At 36.9% G+C, this 22,998-nt stretch overlaps 1 protein-coding gene across 1 annotated transcript in view; it reads left to right on the top strand.

Moving 5' to 3' along the window:
- Hil (peptidase hillarin) overlaps positions 1-22,998 on the top strand; it is a 264,779-nt gene that overhangs the window by 204,054 nt on the left and 37,727 nt on the right. The window lies entirely within an intron of this gene.

Below are 22,998 nucleotides of genomic sequence, written 5' to 3'. Positions count from 1 at the left end.
TTCCTTGTGATTTCCGCTGTTTCCATATCAAAAAACCGTAACTCGCTATCTTTTATTGTTTTTGTTCTAAGTAATTAATTATATGATCTATGGAACCCGGAGGTTCAATGCCGCGTTCACAAAAGCTCTCCACTGATTTCTATCCTTAGCCAACTGGATCCAGTTTCTACTTTGTATTCCTATTTCTGTGAGATCCATCTTAATATTGTCCTCCCATCTGCGCCTAGGTTTTCCTAATAGTCGTTTTGTTACTGGATTTCCAGTTAAAACTTTAAAAGTGTTCCTACTTTCTTTCATTGTGACTACATTACTTGCCCACCTGAGCCTCCTAGATTTGATGACTCGAACAATGTTTGGTAAACGGTATAAATTATGCAATTCCTCGTTATGAAATTTCTGTCGTTCCCCATTCTCGTTTCTTTTGGGTCCGAATATTCGCCTCAGAATTGTATTCTGAAACTTTCAGTCTGCATTCTTCCCACAGCGTTAAGTGATCATGTTTCACAACCATACAGGACAACAAGCATTATTATCGATTTATATATTTTAAGCTTCAGATTCGTCGACAGAATTCAGGATAACAAAATATTTTGAACTGATTGATTTTGCTCAATAAAAATCAATATTGAAAACGGAAGTAGTAGTTATTGGACGAAATAAGACCTACTCTTGAGACACTGTATCGATTCCAAAATACCACTTCTCGCTATTTTTAATCATTTTTGATCAACTTGAAAGAAATAATGGTTGATCCCGCCACTTCCGATCTTAGTAAAGTGTTAGTGGACAAGATGGAGTATATAATGTTGGGACCCCGAATCGATTCCATGAAACCACTTTTCGATATTTCCTACGGTTTTTGCTCTTCTGATACCTATCAACAGACGGGCGGGCGGAGGCACATAGCCTATTCTTTAAGACCTCCGGCACGCATGCATAGCTTAGTTTTGAAGTCTAAAATTGAATAAGGAACACAAATTCTGGATTAATTAACTTTTGAATAATAATTTATATATTTTTTAGTTCATAGCATCAACTAATTGTCGTTATTAGTTCGGTTTTATATTTAAGATTTAAAATAATGAAATATTTCAGTTTCATGTTCCACGGTTATGTCCTTTAGGCTAAGGGAGACGGCTGATTAAGGCAAGTGAATGATGATGGAAGAATTGGTGGGATGCAAATGGGAGTACCCCGAGAAGACCCACGGACACGAGGTTGCCCACCACAAACCTACTTGGTCAGGGTTCGAACCAGAAAGTCCATGCGCCAGATGTAAGTGACTGTGTCTCCCCACATGCAAGAGAGTTGTATGAAATATTTAAAAGCCCAAACGTCAGTTGTCCATTTGGATTATTAGTAGTAAAGCAATCTAGTTCTGTAAAACTATTAATTGATTAGTAACCCAAAATTGTGACATTTTCATTTCGTTCTGTTATGAATTAGAAGATGTGAAGAAGCTATGAGGGTCACAAGTACCAAAACAAGTCCCTCAGAATCCGTAACAGTTTTTCTTTCAAAAGTTAACAGGTAGAGAAAATTAACATTCCTTCTTATTCATTTCTGCTTGTTTTAAATAAGGCTGAGAAAATAAAATAAATAAAGTAGGTCCTTTCACCAAATTTCCAGAAGCGATTCAACTGACCTTGGATATGTAATTCCCTTCACAATCCATTCATTCTTTCCTCTTTCTCTTTTCTTATTAATTTTCTTCATTCAATTTCTTTTTTCTTTTCTTTTAAAGGTATTCGAATTTCAATTTGTTTCTTCCTTTACAATCTTTTCAATAAACATTTTCTTATTTCACCTCTATTGTCTGATCTATAATCTATTTGGCATGGTCTTCAGTTTTCTTTTTTTCAATGCAATACAGCTGAAGAGCATGTATTTGTCTGTTATTTTATTATTGTTACCATTATTCATGGTCATTGTGACTATCGGCCTGGTTTCACTTATGTAGCTTTTCCTTCTCCCTATGCTGTGATATCATATGTAGAATAATACTGGGATTGAAGTCCCAGCATGCTTTGAAGTCCAGTAAGTGCTATAAGACGCTATACTTCGCAATTTTGATGTTGCATGGGGACATAACATAATTTTGATGTTGCATTGAATTTTAACGTCATTTCAGTACCCCGGAACTACAGGTAAATGTGGAATTTGTACCACATGACCTCCCTCCGTAAGCTCTTAGCTACAGTTTGTCCAACAAGAGTTGGCTTCTGACAGTTGGGTAGAGCACGTAGAGTATTGGAGGGGCTGTTGTCAAAGGCTGTGCAACAAACACAACAGCTCTGGCGACAAATTGCGATGTTTAACGAGTCATAATTTTATAGTCGCCAAAATATAATAGAAATGTATGATTTCAAAATAACAACAATAATAGCTTCGAATATTGATATTTTACAAGAAAAGTAAAGAATCTACTGAATTTACCTTAAGTTTACATCAATTTCAAAACTTATATAGCTTCAGTATTTTTATTCACCTAATGGAGAGACTTTGTAGTCTTCTAATGCTAAATCGAATACCAGAAAGTATTTTAATTAAAATTGCCTTAAACTTTTACAAGGTTAGGCAAATTACTCAATGGCTTTCCGAAAATATAGTAAGTTACTGTTTTCGTATACTTCGAACACAAATTCTTGTGTGACCTGGCACCTAAACGATTTTCTTTTTCTTTAGAGTAACTGCAAGACAGGCATCAGAACAGAAAATTATTAACAGACAAGTTTATTGGGCTTGGTTTCGTGCTATATTTTCAAAACTTTAATTAACTGTTTTATTTAATCATTTTCGTTTTAGTTTACGACCTTTCGTGCACAGGTCCATAGCCAACCAAAATCGAGAGGTTTGAAGGGGAATAGTATTGCCATCAAGACGAGACGAGAAATAAGGTTTTGTTATCATTCGTGATCTAAACAGAAAAAAAAGTTCAGTATGAAGCCCTCACATGTGCCTGCATGCAACAAAATCAATCTCCATCCTTCACCAATTGGGACAGGTATTGTACTTTACGTGTCGAGTCAGTCCAATATTTGCTCTTTGAGTGATAGCATTGACTTATGTTCTTCAAGCCATATTATTTTCTCAGGTTCGATATTTGCCATTTCCCTCAAAAAACGACAGCGCATAACAGCTATATGCTCCCTGTCTAATAAAATGTCCCTTACTGAAAATTTCTTCCATCGAAACTATATCTTGTTACGTAGTTCTTGCGGAGTTGACTTCTCACCCGTAAACACACGTACTATCTTTTCGTAACAAATCAAAGAGAAAATTTAAAGTGGGATAAAAGGGCTCTTTTATTCTTATTCTTGTCTTCGAAATAGCGTTGTATATCACTTATCATGACTGACTTATATACCTTAAACCACTTTGTTTTTCATTATTGTTCCAGAATTTTCAGTCGTCATATTTATTTTGTAAATACAGCCTATACTGAAACGTTAACAACCAACAATTAAGCACATACTACCGCACACTAAAACAACCATTTCACAGAAGATTCAGCTACCGGTAATACCGCAATCGTTGCCCATCCCTTTTATTTTGTTTACAACAGATGCAGCTATGTCAGAGGCCAGCTTTCGTTCATTGTAAGAATATCATCTTCCTTAAATTTTGAGTTGTTTGTTTAGATTAATAACTAACTAACTACCGGTAACTCTATGGCCTATGGAACCGAAGGTTCAATGCTGCGTTCACAAAATCCCCCCACTGACTTCTATCTTTAGCCAACTGGATCCAGTTTCTACTTATTATTCCTATTTCTGTGAGATTCATCTTAATATTGTCCTCCCATCTACGCCTAGGTCTTCCTAATGGTCGTTTTACAGGTAAAACTTTGAAAGCATTCATTTCTTTCAACCTCACTACATGACCTACCCACCTGAGCCTCCTATATTTGATGACCCTAAACAATGTTTGGTAAACCGTATTCATTTTGTAGTTCCTCATTATGAAGTTTCCGCCATTCCCCATTTCGTTCCTCTTAGGCCCGAAATTTCATCTCAGGATCATCCTCAAATACTTTCAGCCTACGTTTTTCCCCCCAGGGTAAGCGACAATACATCACAACAGGCATGATTATCGTTTTATATATTTTAAGCTTCAAATTCCTCAACAGAATTCGCGACGACTTGAGATTTTGAGCTGAATAATAACACCAATTCTCTGCTTTTAGTCGACATTTAATTTCTTCGAGAATATGGCTTTGGTCTGATAATGTTGATCCCAGATATTTGGAAGTATCCACTTTATCAAAAGTATTATTTGATATTTTAACGTATCCATAATTTGCCGTATTACGATCGCGACAAAATTTGTTTAGATCAATAGTTTTATAAAAGAAAAGTTTGTAGCTAGCATTAATGTGCTAAGAAACTGAAATATTGGATCCCTGTCTTAGTATTCTGACAATGAGCCAGTTTCAACGAGAAATAAACTCGTATGCTCACCATCTAGCACGAATGAGCTAAATAAACAATTAGTTCAACAGGGAACTAAAGACTTAAATTTAATTTCACATCTTTGTAGATTAATATTGAGAGTTCTGTTCTCCTTTGAGAGCATACACTTATTAGTATATACGTCTATACGTGTGAACTGAAATGCTAGAATTCAGAAATAATAGTTGTTTTAAGATTTTGGTGTGAATATTTGAGTTTGAACCTGGCAATACTGATGATAGAAAAGGAAAAGATGGCTGGCTTTAACAGAAGTTGCAAAGGGTTTTTGCGTAACTTGTTTCCCTGCTAATAAGCACTTGAGTCTGTGATTATCTAAATGTTTTCGTTGTTGAACTCAATCCTCAAGGAACGGAAACTGAATATTAGAGGAAAACGGGATCCAGTTATAACAGCTACTGGTCAGTGTTTGTAAATGACCTTGACCGAATTGGCAAGCACAAAACCCATCGAACAGGATCTGATAAACAACAAAGTGATTGCTAGTTTTTACGAAAGAAAGCTGAGAAGCAGTAATTTAATCCTACTTTCACTTGCTAGGTGTTCATTTCTTGCTAATCAAGTATAACAATTAGAAATACTGTAATTTATTTAGTATAATTGATTAGGAAATTAATACATATTTCTAAATAATATGTTGTTTGTATCTTTAAAAAAAAAAAGTGTTTGTCTACTTCTGTAGTAACCTTGGCCCTAGTAATTTGCTTTAACAGTAGGAGTGGCTCAGCACCAAGATAAGAATTAAATTTAAACTAGCATTAGCTGGTCGATTTCCAGTTTCACGGTCGAAGTAAGCTTTTAACATGAAACTAACGCTACTCAAGTGAAGCCGATATGGTGGTCATGGTCGAAGTAAGCTTTTGACATACGAAGCTATTGCTATTTCAGTGAAGCCAATGTGGTTGAGTTGAGTTGATTTTAACGTCGCGTTCGGCAACGAGGCTATGTGAGACCTAAACCTACTGATTAACGTGGAATCCGAACCACATGAGCTCCCACCGGGAATCCGCTTAACCACGAAGGAGCTCAAGCTAATATGGTGGTCATGATCGAAGCAAGCTTTTGACATATGAAACTGCTACGTAAGTGAAGCCAATATGGTAGTCATATTCGAAGTAAGCTTTTGACATATGAAACTAACGCTACTTAAGTGAAGCCGATATGGTAGTTACATTTCAGTAGATCCAGCTAAGTTTCAGACAGTCTTTCAGGATTTTGCCAATCTTCCCCTTCTCAAAAACGTGAGAATTTCCGGCTTTCTTAGGTGTCAAAAGTATTTTTTTTTTTAAGTAATTTAAGTTAAGTTTTTTAAGTTAATTTTTCATCAATGAATTTGAAAAACAAAATATTATATATTTAGCAATTTGTACATAAATTTCAGATCATTAACTGTTCTTCCGTTTCTAATTATTGGATTTATTATCACCTAATACAGTGTAGTACGTGTCAATTTTGGGTGTAAATGAGTCTAGCTCTACGTGAGAAATTTGAACAACTGTGTTCAACTTACTGGGTGTGTTTGTTGTGTTTGCTGAGATTTCAAATAGTTATTACCATTGTAAGTTTATCCTGGCATATGTAAGAGAAAGCATTTTCAAAGTGTAATCAGACTCAAAATCCCTTTTGATTCAGCAGATAAATCCTAAAGTTTTATTTATGATTTTGGTTTACAGTTAATCAATATGGTGGATAAAATAATTAGACATCGAAAAAATATAAGCAACTTCATATTTGACTAAGCATAATTTTCATGTAATAAGTAAGATTGTATGCTTGGGAGTTTGGCTTGTATAGGACATCAATGTTATATATATATATATATATATATGAACGTTTAGTAGATTAGTTTAGCACAAGTTTTGGACATAATCTAGATCTGTTTATAATAAAGAAATACTTCTTTGTAAAGCTTGAGGTTAGCATTTTTTGAGGTCAGCATGAGTGTAAGCATTTTGTAAGTTAACCACGTCTAATACGAGATCTTTGCTGAACAGATCAAACGTTTTTCTTTAAAGAAACTAATCTTATGAACTGTTCTTCTTTACTCTTGGCTGGAAATCTATATATATAAAAATGAAAGTGCCTTGACTTAATAACTCTTGAACCACCCGATCGAGACCGATCTGAATCCATAGTTTTCGGGCTCGATGAGATGAACAGTGACACTTCCGATGCCGTTTGAATCCAAATTCAGCCCCGCAACTTGGGAAGGAGAGGGAGAGATATTTAAAAATGAACGACAATGACCTGTAAGACAAAAAAAAAAAAAAACATAATCTTTCAGAGAACACTTCAGTAATATTAAAAAGTGATTGACTAACGAACATATTACTAATTTTTCATATTTTAATTCAGCGAAACTGGTAATTGACGCTAGTACACCAATAAAAATGCCTTCATTATGACCGAGAAGGAAGTATGACGTAGAATAGTATCTACTCATGCACTTTTGTTTTTGCGATGCTAAACTGAAAATTCCTAAAACTCATGCTTGAATCTTGTAGTAACTTCATGAGCCTTAGAACCTAATACTGGTCAAAAGAAAGAAAATACACTTCCATATATTAAAAATAAAATGTGACGTCATTGTCGGCAACTTGTAACACGTAAACAGGTTTCCATAATCAAATGTTTATAGTTGCACACATGGATAGACTGAGAGTATGAAAATAGCATGTCTACAACACGCAATGCATATGTATCTTCACACATGGATTGTTTTTATCAAGGAATTGTTTGGAGCGCATGAACATGGCAAATTTCGTCGAAGCGGAAATAAATACTACATCACGTAGTCATTTATTATTTATGATTAAAAAAGAAGAAAAAGTTACGTTGACATATGCATAACGTTTATGCTCTGAATAGTTTTTTTTTTCTTTTTTGGTAATGGTAATACTATAAAATGTGTGCCATCTTTCAAGGCACATGAAGAACAGATTACCTTCTTGAAAATGAATTATTGGTATCTCGAAAACACATAACAATTTTAGAAATTGTTGAATATGTAGAGACAATGATTTAGATACATAGATAGAAGTAAGTGCCATTGTGTATAATGTGTGAGCAACCAGACTTTCTATTTGTAAAACGATTATTTATTAATGTTCCATTAAAGGAAACGGGCTAAAAGCAGGGAATACGTATTAATATTCAGTTCAAAATATTTTGTCGTCGCGAATTCTGTCGAGAAATTTGAAGCTTAAAATATATAAAACGATAACCATACCTGTTGTGCTGTATGGTTGTGAAATATGGTCGCTTACTCTGAGGGAAGAGCGTAGGCTGAAAGTATTTGAGAACAAGATCCTGAGACGAATATTCGGACCTAAGAGGAACGGCAGGGGGAATGGCGGAAACTTCGTAAGTAGAAACTGCATAATTTATACCGTTTGCCAAACATTGTTAGGGTCATAGAGGCTCAGGTGGGCAGATTATGTAGCACAGATGGGAAGACAATATTAAGATGGATTTCGCAGAAATAGAAATACAAAGTAGAAACTGGATCCAGTTGGCTATGGACAGAAGTCAATGGAGAGTCTTTGTGAACGCGGCATTGAATCTCCGGGTTCCATAGGACATAGAGTGAGTTAGATGGAAACGGAACTCCTATTTACTAGAGTTCTTTTAAATGCAGGCACACATGCAGTAGAGTAGAGGAAATTACTTGTGTAAAACTGTAATGAATATTGGAGTATTAACAAAATTGAGGAATGAAAGAGTGGTACTGAAGATAATTCAGAAGTGGGAAAAAAAGTGGTTACTTAAGAAGAAAATGTAGGTATATTTGGTAAAATTCAGGCGGTACGTATGAGAGGGTATGGAAGAAAAGGAAAAGAAGGTTGGGTTTCAATTAAAGTCATCTTTGTTCTCTTCCAAATCGGTGGTTAGAAGACTCCATAGGCAGATTGAAGTATCTGTGTGTGCAGGATGGTCGTCTTTTTTGAATGTCGTCAGGACAATTGATGTACGGTAGAAGAAAGGCAACTGTTGTGTCGAAACTAAGAAATAATAGCAAAGAGTAATACTACATGAAAACTCTTAATTTACTGCAAACTAGTTCCTATATTTAAGCCATTGGTCCACTGTACAGCGGGAATCGAATCCGATACCACGTGCACTAAAGGCAAACACGCTAGTCATTAGACCAGCTTTTTTTTTTTAAAAAAAAAAAATCAACCAACCATACCTCAGTTTCCCGAGCACCCGAGTTTTTTCGTTACATTGTTTTTGTACCACAGTGGGTAGGGAAACGAACACAGACATATCCAGGACAGTTAAAATTCCGAAGACTCCCCACCGGGAATCGAACCCGGGACCACGTATATCAAAGGCGCACGCGCTAGCCACTAGATCAGCGGGGGGAGGGGCTTTAAATGTTTATATTTAACATATTTATTTATAAAGTTTGCCCTCGACCGCCTCAAACTCCTTGCAATATTCATTTTTTATGCAATTACTGAAGGACATCGTTATAAACAACGATTTCGACGGTAGCGACATCTGTTAGCGTCAAGCAGGCAAGTGATAGCACACGTAGCGACATCTATTAGCATGATTGCTTACTATTAGCAATTAACATGACTCACTGAGAGGTGTTTGCAGTTTATTACAAAGAAATCTCATTGTGCTTCTTATCTTTCTGCAACCAACATTACAAACCTGTTAAGCAAGGTTGTATAACATTCTAGGATAACAACGCACACACTAACACGTTTCCCAAGGATTGCACGCTACAGGCCTATAGCCAGCCCAAAAATGTAGGGGGGTGGTAGATGTAAGAGGGGCCCGATCCAACCATATTATAGTTCATTTGCAAGCCTACCGTGAAAGTTTTAGGGGGACAGTAAAAATTTAGGGGGCCTGACCCCCTAGACCCCCTGGATACGAGCCTGGCGTGCTAGTGATCACTGTTTCTTCTGGACATATTATCGAGAAGGCGGCAAAGTCCTTCGGAGTTAGCTAACCATTCTTCCCTCCAGAGCTAAGATAATTAAATTGCGATTAAATGTTATAATTGAACAGCACATATCCTTCAGCAAATAGAGTCTCAGTGCTACTCCCTCATATTTTGACCTTGCCTCCCTTACAAAACTTCTGTAAGAAAGCCTGTTAGTGATACAAGAACATATATGATTATTTTCATCATGACTAAATTTCGTAATATAGGAAAGGATTACATACAAAGTACACACTGTGCTAACTCTGTATAGGATAATTATGTGGATATCTTTGTGTTTCTTTTACATATTTCCCTCTATAGCATCTCCTAGATTCCGCAGTGACGCATATGATTGTTACTAAATCACGTTCAACTTAACCGAACTTCAGATTACTTGGCCGAGGGTAGAACCAGGGACCCCACGCACAAGAGAGGGTTATCTTTTGTTTGACACGATGTAGTCATTTTTGTTTGACCCTCGATTTGAGTGTCGCCATTAGGGATGCGCTCGAGTCGAGACATGTCTCGAATCTCGACTCGACTCGACTCGAATTCGAGTCGAGATTCGAGTCGAGACACACTTTGTAAAATTCGAGACGAGTCGAGACAAACGTATTTCTCGACTCGAATTTTCGAGTCGAGACACGAGTCGAGTCGAGACGGCTCTTAAAAATCTCGACTCGACTCGAATGTCTCGAAAATCTTTCTATAATTTTTAATATTATTTTGAAGAAAGTATTCACTCAGAAACAGACTTGAAACTAATTCCAGCTTTTATTCCTTCAGAAAGGTACAGAACGCATAAAATTAATAGTTAATCTTTAAAGATCAAGATTTAATTTTCAGCTCAATTCAGTTAATTAGAACTAATAGTTAATGTCGTTGTATTTGGTTGTACTGCAAATATAATGATAATAATAATAATAATTGATTATCTAGTTTGTATAAAACTATTATCCGTAGTCTAAATCTAGTTTGTATAAAACTATTGCGATAAAGTGAACTTCATAAATTCTCTGAATGAGCAGTTGGTAGTCTATAGTAATTTAGCATAGTTATAATTATTGTGTTTTCGTTCCCATGAACGCAATAGGGTTCCGTAACTTCTGGATTATTCGCTTACCCAACTATTCTGAGGCTTTAATATGTTGCAGCATATCACGAGCTACGGATAATATATAATGTAACATTTGTTGTAAATCACATATTATGATACGAGACTATTTTACATAGTATATCTTATCTAATATAAATAAAATAAAGAGTTTATTTGTGTGTTTGTCTGTCTGTCTGTGTGCGACCTGGGGACCAGACGAGTGGACCGAGAGTTCCAAAAATTTGGTCACGGGTACCTTAGTCCAGGCCCCAGATCAAGACGAAGCGTTTTTTTTTAAATTTCGAACAAGGTGGGTCTCGGGGGGGGACGTTTACTGGGACCGACCTGGGGACCAGACAAGTTGACCGAGAGTTACCAAATTTTGGTCACGGATACCTTGGTCCAGGTCCCAGTCTAAGGCGAAACGTTTGTGTCAAAATTGGAACCAGGGGGTCTCAGGGGGGCGTTTAGCTAGACATGTAGTAAAAGTAATCCAAATTGATCGACATTAGTGTCAAATCCATAGTTTTCACGGTCGCTGAGATCAATGGTGACACTTCCATCAGCGATGACTTGCAAATTCAGCTACTACTGTATGCGGGCCGGATGTCAGCGGGTGAGGAATACCGAGACATGTATAAATAGCCCATATTGATTGATACTAGTGTCAAATCCATAGTTTTCGCGGTCACTGAAATGAATGGTGATACTTCCACAGGTATTGATTTCCAAATACAGCCCCCATGCGAAGAATGGGTATATTAAGCTAGTATTACAATAAATGGACTGCTTGGATGCCAAGAACCAGTACAGATAAGTACCATTCACTTCTATGAATAGGTATTTTTTAAAAGGATTTTTGTAAACACTAAGTTATAAAACAATGAACTACATACAGTAGTTATAGTTTTGGTTCCCAACATAAAAGAAATATGGATTGTTCATGAGATATTGAACTTCAACTTTCACTCCTGGAAAATTTCAATTTTGGAGTTAGGCCACTTGGCATCAAAGCAGTTCACTGTAAGATAAATACATTCCGCACATTAGTAACATAGTTGTTCAGGGGCCTTCGATTTCCATCCTCTCAAATGAAAGCTGAACGATTGCTTGATACATGCTGACTATATAGGAGAAATAGTGTATTAAGTTTTCGAGCTTTGGTGCGTATCCGTATTTACACTCTGATATAACTTTAAGTTCACACTCAAATCGAGCTAATTGTTTAATGCATTTCGAAAGCTTTTGTTTTTGTGCAGCTCGTTAAGGAAAATCTATTTCATAATCGTAACATTTATGTACTAAGAAACTATGAACGTAAAGTGGACTCGACCTAGCCCCGTGGCCGCTGTGACTCAGTGGCACAGCTCTCACCCTGGGTGTGTGAGGACTCTGATTCTGTGAGTGTGTGTGAACTCCGCGGCTACTGTACGCGTCTTTGCCGTGGAAGACTCGGGTTCAATTCCCGGCGCGAGCTCATGTAGTTCGGATTCCACGTTAATCAGTAGGTCTACATTTCATATATCCTCGCTGCTGAAAGAGACGGTAAAGTCAAAATCAACTCAACAATATATATATGTGTGTGCTTATGTGAATTTCCTCGTGGCTGTATGGTTAACACATACGCCTTGATCGCGGGAGACTCTGGTTCGATTTACGGTGGAAGCTCATGAAGTTGTTACCGGTATCCCACTTTAAACTGTAGATCCATGCCTCATATAACCATAGATATAATATATATGCCTTTGATACACTCATTTTCCGACTTGGAAGCCATCGAAAATTTCCGGACACAGAGTCCCGTAGACCGAAAATGAGAAACATGGGTACAGAGTAAAACAGCCATAGAAATTTAAGCTTTTTAGGCTAACTTAATCCTTACATATAATGCAACTAGCTTGGCCAAGTTATAATGGAGGAAATGCTATCATTGCAACACTCTGAGAATAGAAAATGTTCGTCAGGTATTACTATCCCCCCCTCTCCTGCAGAATGAAAACCCTGACTAAAACTCAATATATATATATAAAACTATTTTGTGTAATGTAACAAACAGTGGCGGATAGTATTCATGTTTCTTTGCAGAGGTCCTTACGAGGGTTCGCTTCCATCTTCCTCTCCCCAAGAACTAAAATAAATTAAAAAATTGCTATTACTTGTTAATCTTGTACAAAGGACGCAATTAAAGTCCCAGTGTAACACCCCTTCACATTTAGATTTTTCCCCTGGAAGAAAACCAGTTATTATTGTTTCTTGATTTCTCAGTCTCACCTACATAAACATACGAATAGAATTACAGGATAGGACATGTTTAGAGTGCTTGCACGTGACATCTAACTATATTTCTCATCAAATGTGTCACAGATGAAAATTTCCGTTTGTACTGCCTCTATTTTCTGGTACATATGTTTCATTTATGTTATGTTGCTAAAATTTGTTAGGAAACAAGTACAGACTTCGCCTGTGTGCCTGACAAAACGTAAATGTACTGGATAATTATTTCTTCACTTTCTTCCAGAAAAAAAGAAAGCCAGCCACCATCTCATGTCGGCTAACAAAAGGAGGTAGCAGACCAAAGATAGCCGTTGTTTACCTAAGGTCGTTACACAGCAGGGGTTTCATTCAGTCAGAGGGAAAAGAAAAAATAATTTAAGGTTTCTACATTTGTTTTGAACTGCAATATACTTTTTCCTTTTATTTTAAGAACCATTTCCTTCTCATTTGTCTGCATCAGAAAAAAATGCAAAAAAATCACTAGAATGTGCCTATTTACCCAAAGTACGTACTAGATCACTAGTTCAATAGTAAAATCACTAAATCCAGTATTATATGAAATCATAAATGTGGCATCCCTGGGTTGGAGCGAAAGTAATGGTTGGAGTAAAAACTAGTTCGTATTTCTACTGTGTTCTGTTGTTAAATTCACAGAAATGTTCAAAAATAAATTCAAGAAGTAAAACACGATCCTACGAAAGACTGTTTACTTGCTCACTGGCTTTCGTATTGTGAACTGAAACTCAAGTGCGCAGTCATGTTGAATACTTTTGTCCCTTTCTACTTTACAACTTGAGGTGGGATGAGGGTCATTATGGATCTAGTGATATACCGCTAAAGGAAGTGCTTAATTACAGAGTCGGAAGCGGTATGTATTGTTTATACTACTTACAACGTTACCCCCCCACATAAAATATAAATTCACCCTTTCTCCCTTCCCTTTTTTGAATACAATGAACCGACTATTTTGCTGAAGAAAGATGCTAAAAGAAAATTGAAACATCTGTGTCTAAACTTTCTTTGAAGCGCAGTCTTTTGTATTTGTAAGGTTTTGCGAGTGTTTTCGAGATAGCCAAATCTTTTACCATGGACTCCTGCTGCGAACTGACCGTGAGTAAACACCCGATCTCGCTGTGCTCAATTTCTCTCGCACACGTGAAATGGGTTTGTTGTTTCCAAAACAAATAGGAAGTTACCTTGTGCTTTTGCATTTCTGCACGCACACAGGTACCATTGTTGTTTTAATGATCAGAAGAAATATCAAAACCATCCGATATATATGATACGAAACAGCTAACAGAGGGAGGCAAAGATAAAAGTAGGCCTATACCAAGTTTTCCGCGTGGTACCATTATGGAGAATAAATATTTGATAAAGTCACGTAGATGCGCTTAAACCTATTCCATCTGTCCTTATAATTTTTCTGGTCTCATCAATTTCTCAGGAGAATAGTACAACATATGTCCAAATTCCATATATACTCTTTCTAAACTAATGAGTAAACTCATTAAGAACACCAACTGATATCAATAAACAGGAAAGAAAACAATGCTTTATACTTCTATCATTTGGTACACATCTCTATGAAGCACAGCTTGTTTCTTTTCGAAATAGCTCCTTCGTGTCACAGCTGTGGTTAGTTTTGTTTTGTGTTAGGATGAAAGAGAGAAATTCAACATTTGCTTCGCGTTGAAGTTATATATATTATTAAGATGAGCGGTGATAAGCGAGGTTTAACAAAGAGTGCCTTTCGGATGCACAATTTAACGGGTAGTTGCAGTTCGTGTTGAGAATCGAACCAAAGCTATGTAAGACATGTTACGACAAATCCAAAAGGTGTGTTGTATCGGTGCAGTACCAGTTTTTCACGTTGTTCAAAATGTTCCAAAACCCAAAGAATAATCTTTAATTTCTGATATTTTAGTCGTCACAAATTACAATTTTATAATGTAGTCAATGTTTATAATTACTGGGCAGTTGGGCGTTTAAACTAATGACATCATAATAAAGTCAAACCCATAATTTTGAGTTGAATTGATTCTGAGTTTAACGTCCCGTTCAGCAGCGAGGCTATGTGAGACGTGGACCTACTGATTAACGTGGAATCCGAACCACATGAACTCCCACCGGGAATCAAGCCCAGGTTTCCCACGCCAAAGGCAAGTATGCTAACCGTTAGCCACGAAGGAGCTCCACCATAATTTTAGTGGGCGATAAGAAATATCTCGCCAGTGCTTTTACAATAAATAAAATTTTATAAGTATTAAAGAATAATGGTAAGAGATTTTATAATAGCTCTTTTATTTATGAGATAAGAGTATTTTGAAAAAAAAACAACTAAAGAATAGGTTGGCGGAACCACAAAAGACTCGTAAAATAAACTTTCTTATAAATACATACGCACCTTACTCACCTTTTATAATTGCCATGCTTACGTTCTCCATAAAAACAGAAATTCTCTTTTAGTGATACTTTACACAAGATCATGAAGTGGGTTCAAATTTAATTAAAATCAAAATACAATACAATAATCCACAAATATTGCCTCAAGTGAGTTTAAAGATTTCTAAACACTAGTGCGAAACCGGGCTCTGCCGTTGCGATCGATTTACAGGTCTTGAGACGAAAGTAAGAAGGGACTTACGCACACAGTAAGTAAAAACAATTAATATGCCTGTAACTTTCCCCCAAATGGGTGTATCTTAAAACTAACCTCACCATTATTTTTCTAATTAAATTCTAGCCCGAAATTATGTATCATATTACCCTATTCCCATTTTGAAAACTTGACCTTAATTCAAAATGGCGGATTTCAAGATGGCTGCCAGCAAGGTCATATCTACCATACGACTTCCCCCCAGGACTTATATGTGTCCACATGGTTTTTCTTCACTTTTCTTCATTAACGCTCCGTTTACAAAGGGTAGTAAGGGACTTCTGTAGTAATCTCTAATAACCACATCACAATTCTTAAAAGTTATTTTAAAAAAATAGAAAACATGCACCATGGCAAAAATTTGTCATCACAAGTAATGATGCATACATGCCTTCTATCAGCAAAAAAAGTTTCATTGAAATTGGAGCCGGACATTTGAGTGGTGTCCCTTGTGGGATGTGATTGAACGTGACGTCAGAACACATCGCCTCCCGTCCCGGAATTTACGGGAATTAGGTGACCTGAGTGAACACATGTGGTGCCAGCTCTCTCTAGCGACCTATCAAGGATCATTGCGTGTATGCCAAGACGTGTCGCCGTTTTTATTCATGCCAAAAGTCGACATACTGACAATTAGGTAGGTGGTCATGATGGTCTGGCTGATGTGTGCGTATATTTTAACTCGTACATTTTGTCTCGACTCGAATTTCGAGACGTCTCGACTCGAATTCGAGTCGAGTCGAGACAGAGACTGTCGAGTCGAGACACGAGTCGAGACAGAAACATATTTTCGAGTCGAGACACGAGTCGAGACAACATTTTCTCGAGACGAGTCGAGACAGGCTTAAATCTCGACTCGACTCGACTCGAATGCATCCCTAGTCGCCATGTCTATTGGATGTGGGATTTTTCTTAGAAGGAATTCATAACGTAAATCTTCGAAGCTTCTGCGAATTCTACTAAGAGGATTCTGTGTTTGTGTCGTTCGCCATATCCGAAATTTCTTTTTGCTTTTTCGTTTGTCTTTTTTTTTTCAATTCTGGCGTTGAAATCTCACATGATAATATTTAGGTAATTATTTTCTCTGTTATTAAATTATCTAATTTCTTAGTCTTTAATTATACTCCTCTTCCTGAATGGCGTGTTTAGAATTAGTTGAAGATATGTGGACTGGTCGGATCAACCACCAAACTCATATTTGTTTTGATATAGAATTTCGCTTATATATAGGGATGCGCTCGAGTCGAGACATGTCTCGAATCTCGACTCGACTCGACTCGAATTCGAGTCGAGATTCGAGTCGAGACACACTTTGTAAAATTCGAGACGAGTCGAGACAAACGTATTTCTCGACTCGAATTTTCGAGTCGAGACACGAGTCGAGTCGAGACGGCTCTTAAAAATCTCGACTCGACTCGAATGTCTCGAAAATCTTTCTATAATTTTTAATATTATTTTGAAGAAAGTACTCACTCAGAAACAGCCTTGAAACCAATTCCAGCTTTTATTCCTTCAGAAAGGTACAGAACGCATAAAATTAATAGTTAATCTTTAAAGATCAAGATTTAATTTTCAGCTCAATTCAGTTAATTAGAACTAATAGTTAATGTCATTGTATTTCGTTGTACTGCAAATATAATCATAACAATAATAATAATAATTGATTATCTAGTTTGTATAAAACTATTATCCGTAGTCTAAATCTAGTTTGTATAAAACTATTGCGATAAAGTGAACTTCATAAATTCTCTGAATGAGCAGTTGGTAGTCTATAGTAATTTAGCATAGTTATAATTATTGTGTTTTCGTTCCCATGAACGCAATAGGGTTCCGTAACTTCTGGATTATTCGCTTGCCCAACTATTCTGAGGCTTTAATATGTTGCAGCATATCACGAGCTACGGATAATATATAATGTAACATTTGTTGTACATCACATATTATGATACGAGACTATTTTACATAGTATATCTTATCTAATATAAATAAAATAAAGAGTTTGTTTTTGTGTTTGTCTGTCTGTTTGTGTGCGACCTGGGGACCAGACGAGTGGACCGAGAGTTCCCAAAATTTGGTCACGGGTACCTTAGTCCAGGCCCCAGATCAAGACGAAGCGTTTTTTTTTTTAATTTCGAACCAGGGGGTCTCGGGGGGGACGTTTACTGGGACCGACCTGGGGACCAGACAAGTTGACCGAGAGTTACCAAATTTTGGTCACGGATACCTTGGTCCAGGTCCCAGTCTAAGGCGAAGCGTTTTTGTCAAAATTGGAACCAGGGGGTCTCAGGGTGGCGTTTAGCGTGACATGTAGTAAAAGTAATCCAAATTGATCGACATTAGTGTCAAATCCATAGTTTTCACGGTCGCTGAGATCAATGGTGACACTTAAATCAGCGATGACTTGCAAATTCAGCTACTACTGTATGCGGTCCGGGTGTCAGCGGGTGAGGGATACCGAGACATGTATAAATAAACCACATTGATTGATACTAGTGTCAAATCCATAGTTTTCGCGGTCACTGAAATGAATGGTGATACTTCCACAGGTGTTGACTTCCAAATACAGCCCCCATGCCAAGAATGGGTATATTAAGCTAGTATTACAATAAATGGACTGCTTGGATGCCAAGAACTAGTACAGATAAGTACCATTCACTTCTATGAATAGGTATTTTTTAAAAGGATTTTTGTAAACACTAAGTTATAAAACAATGAACTACATACAGTAGTTATGGTTTTGGTTCCCAACATAAAAGAAATATGGATTGTTCATGAGATATTGAACTTCAACTTTCACTCCTGGAAAATTTCAATTTTGGAGTTAGGCCACTTGGCATCAAAGCAGTTCACTGTAAGATAAATACATTCCGCACATTAGTAACATAGTTGTTCAGGGGCCTTCGATTTCCATCCTCTCAAATGAAAGCTGAACGATTGCTTGATACATGCTGACTATATAGGAGAAATAGTGTATTAAGTTTTCGAGCTTTGGTGCGTATCCGTATTTACACTCTGATATAACTTTAAGTTCACATTCAAATCGAGTTAATTGTTTAATGCATTTCGAAAGCTTTTGTTTTTATGCAGCTCATTACGGAAAATCTATTTCATAATCGTAACATTTATGTACTAAGAAACTATGAACGTAAAGTGGACTCGACCTAGCCCAGTGGCCGCTGTGACTCAGTGGCACAGCTCTCACCCTTGGTGTGTGAGGACTCTGATTCTGTGTGTGTGTGTGAACTCCGCGGCTAGTGTACGCGTCTTTGCCGTGGAAGACTCGGGTTCAATTCCCGGCGCGAGCTCATGTAGTTCGGATTCCACGTTAATCAGTAGGTCTACATTTCATATATCCTCGCTGCTGAAAGAGACGGTAAAGTCAAAATCAACTCAACAATATATATATGTGTGTGCTTATGTGAATTTCCTCGTGGCTGTATGGTTAACACATACGCCTTGATCGCGGGAGACTGGTTCGATTTACGGTGGAAGCTCATGAAGTTGTTACCGGTATCCCACTTTAAACTGTAGATCCATGCCTCATATAACCATAGATATAATATATATGCCTTTGATACACTTATTTTCCGACTTGGAAGCCATCGAAAATTTCCGGACACAGAGTCCCGTAGACCGAAAATGAGAAACACGGCTACAGAGTAAAACAGCCATAGAAATTTAAGCTTTTTAGGCTAACTTAATCCTTACATATAATGCAACTAGCTTGGCCAAGTTATAATGGAGGAAATGCTATCATTGCAACACTCTGAGAATAGAAAATGTTCGTCAGGTATTACTATCCCCCCCTCTCCTGCAGAATGAAAACCCTGACTAAAACTCAATATATATATATAAAACTATTTTGTGTAATGTAACAAACAGTGGCGGATAGTATTCATGTTTCCTTGCAGAGGTCCTTACGAGGGTTCGCTTCCATCTTCCTCTCCTCAAGAACTAAAATAAATTAAAACATTGCTATTACTTGTTAATCTTGTACAAAGGACGCAATTAAAGTCCCAGTGTAACACCCCTTCACATTTAGATTTTTTCCCTGGAAGAAAACCAGTTATTATTGTTTCTTGATTTCTCAGTCTCACCTATATAAACATACGAATAGAATTACAGGATAGGACATGTTTAGAGTGCTTGCACGTGACATCTAACTATATTTCTCATCAAATGTGTCACAGATGAAAATTTCCGTTTGTACTTCCTCTATTTTCTGGTACATATGTTTTATTTATGTTATGTTGCTAAAATTCGTTAGGAAACAAGTACAGACTGCGCCTGTGTGCCTGACAAAACGTAAATGTACTGGATAATTATTTCTTCACTTTCTTCCAGAAAAAAAAGTAACCCATCTCATGTCGGCTAACAAAAGGAGGTAGCGGACCAAAGATAGCCGTTGTTTACCTAAGGTCGTTACACAGCAGGGGTTTCATTCAGTCAGAGGGAAAAGAAAAAATAATTTAAGGTTTCTACATTTGTTTTGAACTGCAATATACTTCTTCCTTTTATTTTAAGAACCATTTCCTTCTCATTTGTCTGCACCAGAAAAAAATGCAAAAAAATCACTAGAATGTGCCTATTTACCCAAAGTACGTACTAGATCACTAGTTCAATAGTAAAATCACTAAATCTAGTACGAAATCATAAATGTGGCATCCCTGGGTTGGAGTAAAAACTAGTCCGTATTTCTACTGCGTTCTGTTGTTGAATTCACAGAAATGTTCAAAAATAAATTCAAGAAGTAAAACACGATCCTACAAAAGACTGTTTACTTGCTCACTGGTTTTAGTATTGTGAACTGAAACTCAAGTGCGCAGTCATGTTGAATACATCTGTCCCTTTCTACTTTACAACTTGAGGTGGGATGAGGGTCAGGATAGATCTAGTGATATACCGCTAAAGGAAGTGCTTCAGTATGTCGTATTGCGGTATGTATTGTTTATACTACTTACAACGTTACCCCCCACATAAAATATAAATTCACCCTTTCTCCCTTCCCTTTTTCGAATACAATGAACCGACTCTTTTGTTGAAGAAAGATGCTAAAAGAAAATTGAAACATCTGTGTCTAAACTTTCTTTGAAGCGCAGTCTTTTGTATTTGTAAGGTTTTGCGAGTGTTTTCGAGATAGTCAAATCTTTTACCATGGACTCCTCCTGCGAACTGACCGTGAGTAAACACCCGATCTCGTTGTGCTCAATTTGTCTCGCACACGTGAAATGGGTTTGTTGTTTCCAAAACAAATAGGAAGTTACCTTGTGCTTTTGCATTTCTGCACGCACACAGGTACCATTGTTGTTTTAATGATCAGAAGAAATATCAAAACCATCCAATATATATGATACAAAACAGCTAACAGAGGGAGGCAAAGATAAAAGAAGGCCTATACCAAGTTTTCCGCGTGGTATCATTATGGAGAATAAATATTTGATAAAGTTACTTAGATGCGCTTAAACTTATTCCATCTGTCCTTATAATTTTTCTGGTCTCATCAATTTCTCAGGAGAATACGTACAACATATGTCCAAATTCCATATATACTCTTTCTAAACTAATGAGTAAACTCATTAAAAACACCAACTGATATCAATAAACAGGAAAGAAAACAATACTTTATACTTCTATCATTTGGTACACATCTCTATGAAGCACAGCTTGTTTCTTTTCGAAATAGCTCCTTCGTGTCACAGCTGTGGTTAGTTTTGTTTTGTGTTAGGATGAAAGAGAGAAAAATACAACATTTGCTTCGCGGTGAAGTTATATATATTATTAAGATGAGCGGTGATAAGCGAGGTTTAACAAAGAGTGCCTTTCGGATGCACAATTTAACGGGTAGTTGCAGTCCGTGTTGAGAATCGAACCAAAGCTATGTAAGACATGTTAATATTGAGCTCTTTTGTGGTAAAAGTGAACTTCAGAAACACACAAAAGACTTGAAACATCAAGCTAATGTAAAGCAATTGAAAAATAGCCTACCTATCGGTGCATCTTTTCTGTGGCTAGGAACATGCAGTGTGTAGCAACAAGGATCGTGTTAAGGACTTTTTTTCGAACATAACATTCCCTTCCACACCATAAAAGACAATATAATGTTTGTTAAAAGAAAGTGCACATAATATTTTTAAATTTTGTTTGTGATCCTATCATGCATAATTATAAATAATGCCTTTCATACTACGAGAATGAGTTCAACTATACGTCATGGCCCCTCTAAAGCGGGGCCGCGGTGGCTCAGTGGTAGATCGTACACCTCTGGTGTTTGGGGACCCTGGTTCGATCCCAGCTCGCACCAAGTGAACTTTGTGGTGGAAAACACCGTGTGCGTGGGTTTCCTCGGGGTTCTTCCGTTCCTCCCACTTTCTTCATTCCACGATTTCACTAATTTCTCATCATCACCCCTCTCCTTTAGCCTAACCGGCATAACCGTGGGGAGTAAATCTCAAAGATTTCACTTCATTTTTTCCCTCGAAAGTGATATCTTTCAAAATTATTTATTGTTAGATATTATAAATTTACGGTATCTATTTTAGTGGACAGGAAATTTTGCATCTAATCGGATAATTTCATGGCTTCTAACAGGAATTCGCAGTTACGAAATTTGCATCACTGTCTTTTGAAAGGATGCCTAGAAAAAATACTACTAGAAAATAACTGAAAACACAAAATGGATTTGATAGCCAAATTCACGTCATCTTGGTGCGTCATCATTTTTCTTTAAATATTTGTATTTAGTATTAGATTAGAGTTTACTGTCCCTTTCAGCATCAAGGCTATATGAGACGTGAACTTACAAATTAACGTGGGTTCAGAACCACAGGAGTTCCCATCGGAAATCGAACCTAGGTCTCCCGCACCAGAGACGCGTACGCTAATCATATGGTCAAGGGTGTTCGATAATTAGTAATGTGTACATAAAGTTGTGAAATTGTGCTTGTATAATGGAATGCAATTCCTTCTACTGACATAAACCTTCACAATATTAGCTGGACAAAGTATCTTTAAAAAGAAAATGTCACTCTTTATGTTTCAGTTCCTGGTTCGACTGAAGGATGGAACAAATTGCAATGAGCGTTTTTGGATCCTACTTTGTGTAGTTGATTCATCATAAACTTGGTATTTGATACGGATATGAACTATAACACTTATTTGGTGTTTATTTCTAAATAATAAGTCCTAATACAACTTCATAAAGTTGTAATTCTTCTTTAGTTTGTATCACTTTACACAATGACAAATCCAAAAGGTGTGTTGTATCGGTGCAGTACCAGTTTTTCACGTTTTTCAAAATGTTCCAAAACCAAAGAATAATCTTTAATTTCTGATATTTTAGTCGTCACAAATTACAATTTTATAATGTAGTCAATGTTTATAATTACTGGGCAGTTGGGCGTTTAAACTAATGACATCATAATAAAGTCAAACCCATAATTTTGAGTTGAATTGATTCTGAGTTTAACGTCCCGTTCAGCAGCGAGGCTATGTGAGACGTGGACCTACTGATTAACGTGGAATCCGAACCACATGAACCCCCACCGGAATCAAGCCCAGGTTT

The sequence above is a fragment of the Thermobia domestica genome, chromosome 16 (genome assembly GCF_964235325.1).
Source record: "Thermobia domestica chromosome 16, izTheDome1.hap1.1, whole genome shotgun sequence".
Classification (NCBI taxonomy): Eukaryota; Metazoa; Arthropoda; class Insecta; order Zygentoma; family Lepismatidae; genus Thermobia; species Thermobia domestica.
The sequence above is the reverse complement of the archived record's forward strand: the minus strand, read 5'-3'. Positions and strand labels throughout refer to the sequence as shown.